Source organism: Nicotiana tomentosiformis, chromosome 4 (assembly GCF_000390325.3).
Source record: "Nicotiana tomentosiformis chromosome 4, ASM39032v3, whole genome shotgun sequence".
In the NCBI taxonomy this organism is placed as follows: Eukaryota; Viridiplantae; Streptophyta; class Magnoliopsida; order Solanales; family Solanaceae; genus Nicotiana; species Nicotiana tomentosiformis.
In genome coordinates, this window is record NC_090815.1 from 56,070,205 (window position 1) to 56,076,595 (window position 6,391).

Sequence of the window (6,391 nt, forward strand, 5' to 3'; positions counted from 1 at the left end):
TTAGACGCATGGAGTATTCTTTCCAAGTTAAGCATAGTGGACTTTCATTTGAAACACGACCCAAGCCATAACATTTTAATACACATGTCATTCTTGAACACATTTCCGAAGGATAACATAATGTGATAGGAACATTTGGAATGCATTTTGAATATATAATTCTCAACACTGGCTTACTCGGGATAATCGAATTTATTGGGAACAACTCGGAACATGGGAATAAGGAACTTGAGCCAACCATACTGGAAACATACGAGGACATCATGGAATTCAATTCTAAGAGAGTAGTTTATCCAACACACCTTGTTTGAGCTTTCCTTAAGTTACTACAACGTTCCAACACTTCTAGCAATAACAATCTATAGGAAAATAGCAAAAATCGAATAATAATTAGAAGGATTCACATGGTGTAACTTTCTTAGGAATTTTGTCAACCATCTAGTATGCAAAATAGACTATAAATCATAACTATGGTAATCCCTTCCTCCCTCAACCAATTTCCACAAGAAACTAACCATAATGGTTTATTAATCCCACATACTACAACCCATTGTCACATGCATGGCCCATTTCCAACCCCCACAATATACTTGAACCCATAACCTCTTGCATGAAAGCTTAGGAGTAGGACTTACCGGGATAGATTATAATCTAGTGATTGGCTTCCCTGACTCTTGAAGATTGGTGCAAGAATGGGTGATTAGAATGGTAGGTATGCTCCTCTCTCTAAAATACTCTTACCTCTCTCTAAAATCATCAGACATTTGCTTCAAATGAGTCCCTAAGGCTATTTATCAAAATGGGGTCGGGTTATAAAAATAGAAAAATGGACCCTCCGAACTCAGGTCTGCGGTGGCAGAATGGACCGCATAACAGTTATGCGGCCCACAAAATGGGCCACGAAAACGATGCCAAGAACTTGGCTGGTCTGGACAGGTCTGCGGTCTGCAAACCACTTATGCAGCCGCAGAATCGCAGAACAAAATTCTTCGTGCCAAATCTGTGATGGAAAATGCGGACCGCAAAATGGATATGTAATCGAAGAATGGGCCGCAAAACGACCTTCAAAATTCAACCATTTATCTGCTCAACTCTGCGACGGGTATGCGGCCCGCGAATTGGTTTTGCGGTCGCGAATCTGACCATAGAATCTCCTTCTTCTGCCAAAACTTTCTATCAACCCCTCAGTGCATTCTTCAACCCAAAAAGTCCGTACCGTGACTCAAACACATAAGCCTACCTCGGCACCACGAAACCTAAAATTCCTTGGCGAAATTTTATGGGGCCTTAAATCCTCCCCCGCTTAGGATCATTCATCCTTGAATGAGGAATAGAGTCTGCCAAAATCACCTAACATAATTCGACTCTTCTTTTAAACATCTCAAGCTCCCAAATTTGACTAACTCCCAAATGTTTCAGAAATTTCGGCAGAGTCTCCCCTGTAATTGGACCCATCCACCTGACAGAGTAACACCAAAACCACCCTGACAACACTTCCATAACTCAACAAAACATTACAATATATATATCAATAACAATAATATCAATATTACAGGCATTACACCATCCACAGTGGTATACTGACATAACTGTACATATTTTAAGTCATAACATATAGAATGTACCTTTCAAACCACAACCATTCGGCTATACAAAAAAGTGAGAATATCTTCTTTCCACAACACTCTCGGCCTTCGATGTAACCTCCTCGACTCACAGACTTGGCCATAGCACTTTGACCGAGGAAATCTCAACTTCCGGACTTATCTAACAAGGATGACAATAAGGTACCTCTCATAAGACAATTGCCCATTAACTTTACGTTCCATATCTCCCACCGGAACGATAGACAAACGATTCCCAACTACCCTTTTGGGCATAGACACATGAAACACCAGGTGCATAGAGAACAACGATGGGGGACATCATATGCATAGCTCAGCCTATTTCCCTCAAGATTCCATAAGGCCCAATGTGTACTACACCTACTTTACCTTTATTAACAATTCATATAATATCTTCATGATGAAAATCTTGATAATAACCCGTTCACTTCCTTCCACTCTAAATCTCTACGCCGAACACCCAAACTAAACCTTTGGCGACTTTCAACAATTATTCTACGATATGCTAGAATGAATATGACTATAGAGTTCCTACCCAATATGTTCGATCATGGAATAATGCTTCTTCTTTGACATGTTTGAACCTACAACTCTCGATAGATTTACTACAAATAGGAACAACGAGGTTCGAGAATTGGACTGGAATTATTCAAGAATCTATCAATGTACTGAGAAGGGCATTTCGGGAGATTATATCGTAAGAGACATGAAGGTTACTACCAATAGCGCTGACATGGTTAGTCATTGTAATGACATCTTTGGTTAGAAAGGTTCTAATGGGTAATATGATGCTCCGGGGAGAAAGACAAATAACTCCTATCCACCCAGGAATGTGGAACAGTAAGGATAGTAAAATCTCCGCACATGACAATGACATAGTCAATGATTCTAGAAGCCGAGTGTGTAAAGATAGCGGAACCTAGAGAGACACTATAAAATAATCATGGAAGGTCTGCAGATGTTCATAATGAGTTCGCCATGGATTTTATGACTTTAAAAGTACCCAAGTACTAATGAAAGATAGGAAAACATGAGAAGCAGACGTGATGCAATGATAACCCCCAAAGGTGCATTTGGTCTTGATGGAGAGCCTATTAAGGACCCTTACGAAAAAGGAAGTGTTGCAGCAACATATGGAAGGATGCGATCTCTCATGGTTATCCAACAAATATCAAGAAACTAGCACAATGAGTTCACTAACTAAGGAACACAGTTAATACATGTTTAGAGGTGTAAAGAGAAAATGAACATTTGTTATGAGCTGGACATGTTTCTGCTATATTAACTCCCAAACTGCAATACAAGGCCACGTCATAGGAAACTACAGTACTAGGAAAAAAGTGAGCTACTTACTGCGGAATGTCCTAAGTGGACACGAAAGTTATACTAAGATGGGCGACACAAGATCTTCCTATGACGGAGGTGTGAGGATCTCAAATTTCAGAGAGACTTCATGCAAACAAGTGACCATTTCGATTGACAAGTACACATATGATAGGTGCCGAGTTATGCACTTATGTTACTAAATAGTGAAAGGGTTTTATGATAATATTCACAATGGGAGTAAAGTGATTCCTCAAAACTTATGAGCCACACACACAGGAGAGGGAGAGAGAGGGAGAGAAAGATCTCAACACTAGATTGTCTTACATTAGATTTGATACCACGTAGGTAAACATTGTGATGGTGCATGCATAAGCACAAGTGAGCAGATGCTATTCATTTGAATCAGAAGGTTCTATAAGAGATTCATCAGGTATAGTACTTTGTTGAGAATTTGGGGAAGCAAGTGGGAAGTACTATCCTAGGGTTGTGACTCAATTCAAAGAAATCAATATAGAACTCAATTCCTCAAGAGGTTGTAAGTAAGATAATGGTGATAAAGAGGCTTCACAAATAATGCGTCTCGCTCAAAGAGTGGATACATGTAATGTTTTGTGATTCTGATTCTTGTTAAGACCGTGTTCATGCAGGCTCTTAATATAGTCAAACATATATATCAAGGAAACGTATGTCGTGTTCAGAATGATGAACTAAGGAGTTACTTGGTAATTTTAGATTGACGGGGCAGTGCCTTAACTGATGCCCCCTAACTCCACATCTGTAACATACATCGGTACCATAGTGACATACCCCCAAATGACATCTCCTACACTTCACGCAACAAGGATGAGGTCCACTAAACTGACTCGCCCCACCGACATGATATTTACCCTTTTTGCATGTCACGACCCAAACCGATGGGCCACGATGGGCACCCGGTACCTTACTTAGCAGAGTACTAACATAACATATCTTTTCGTATCATACTATCATAAATAACTGAGCCAGAGAGGCAACCGTGAGATAGGTAGCATACAACATGTAATACTAACTTATACATAAGACATATGGGCCTATAAGACCAAAATAATCACTCGTACACTGAACATAGGCCGACAAGGCCATACAATTTTTTACGTACATGACATTTGTCTATAAGCCTCTAAGAATATATAATTGTCATAAGGGTAGGGACAGAGCCCCGCCATACCAAACAATACACATCTAAATCATAGTGACCAAACAAGCAACTCCGGAGCAAATGGAGTGCACCAACATCTTCTGCTGAGCTGATCGCCTACTTGAAGGACTCTCGGCCTATCTATCAAGACCTGCGGCCATGAAACGCAGCGTCCCCATGAAAAAGAGATGCCAGTACAAATAATGTACCGGGTATGTAAGGCAATCTACTGAAAGCTGAAATTGAACTGATAATATAATAACTGAAAGTAATTGGGAGTCAAAGATAGTGTGAAGATATGCTTACCTGCTGATACTGACTCAACTCTCTCAATATAGTAAGTAAAATAGTTGTCCGACCCTATAAAACTCGGTATATATGCAACTGCTCTGCCGTAGTAGGCTCGCTCATAGGCGATCGGCCATACTAAGCTCTGTATCTCGGCCAACTAGGCTCGTTCATAGGCGCTCGGCTACAGTAGGCTCAGTATATAACTTACCATCTAATCAGAGGTTGCCCAATAGGGGCCTACCCATCGATTATAGCTCGATGGTAATGAAAATACTGTAATACTGTAAATAAAGGCTCTCTGCTCTTTTGACTAGAAGAAGACAATATTCAATTAAATATGAAGTCCCGATTAGGAGAATACTGTAATTTATGAGACTAGGGTAATGTATATAAATTCGGGAGTATGAACTTCTCTTTATGCCTCGTTATCAAACACGTGTAATTACGAGATCATGCCAAAATAAAGGAAAATTTAGCCTTAACATACCTGAGTTGATTCTCTTGACAATCCTTCTAACACACGTTGATTGCGACAACACGTAAGATCGAAGTAGGAAAAAATCCGTATAATATTCTTGAGAAAGATTGCACTGTACTCCCTTACAATTGCATCTTACGCATAATCGTATCTTGTGTGAATTTGCTGAGCTCATCCGTTATTTTAATCTTGCTGTTACGTTATGTAATCTTAAGAAAGAGAATTCCATCCATTAGCTATGTATTTCCTCTTAATGAATTAGGGGAGGTATTTTCTTTTATTAAAGAGAGTGGGCCCCACTTTTCAAGCTTGGTGTCACCTACCCTTTTCAAGTGTGCCACCTTTAATTCTCTTCCAAGAGTCATAACATGGGGGGGGGGGTGCTGCCACGTTGGGGATGGGTTAGGTCTTATCCCAAGGTTATTAATTAATTATTCACTAATTTTAATTAACTTGTTAATTCCCCCATTAACCAGTAATCCACATAATTAAGAATTATCTCAAATTATTTAAAATACTACTCACTTTTAATACACTGTGTACACCTTACTATTATGGTCATGTGGTACCTTGTATGGCACTAGTCCATAAATACCGAGTATTTTAGCTTGGGCCGTATTTTATCCCAAAATGTCAAACTTCGACGAAAATTCATTTTCTTCGATTTACTTACCCTCTCACCTTCATGAATTTACTTATCCCTTGTTTGAAATAGGGTAATACTTATAATCCCAACATAATCTCATTCCCAAGCTTACGCCGATTAACTTACGATGAAACTTGAACATACGAAAATGCGAGATATAACATCTCATTTTCGAGCTTCCATCAATTTACTTATGGCGTACTTGCACGTACGAAAATATGGGGTGTAACATCATTCCCCCCTTTGGAACATTCATCCTCAAATGTTGACTGATGCACTTATCATTATCATAACTTATAGCTCTTGCGAATACTTTAGTACTCCTCTTGCCATCTAGGCAACTGTGCTGTGAATGAATCCCAAAGGCTAGGGCATTCCCCCCTTTTGGCCTCTTTCTCACACCATGACTCTTGGTCGGAATCCTCCCAATCTTATAACTGTTCCTACCTTTTATCATGCAACCTGTACGATTCTGACTTTGTAAGTGCGCCTATGCGACTATTCTCTCCCTTTGTTTTCCTCCAGCTTTTAGCCAATCTTTAGGCTTCACTTTGTTTTCATATATAAAATTATGGCAAGCTATCCCTCTGGGCGTCATTAGCTTTACTTCATCTAAGTAGGCCATACTATAGCATAATTCTTACTTCGATTTATCGTTACTCAGGTCTGCTACAAAACTCCAGGTTACTCTCGTTCCTTATCCTATATGCATAAAGCTAATCTTTTAATGCTTCTTCATTACTGTTCATCTTAAGACTGATGGCCTAATCTCATCTCGTACTTTGCAGCTTTTACCCATCCATTGTTGATGTAACTCAATGTTGATCTACAATTTTTCATTGATAACT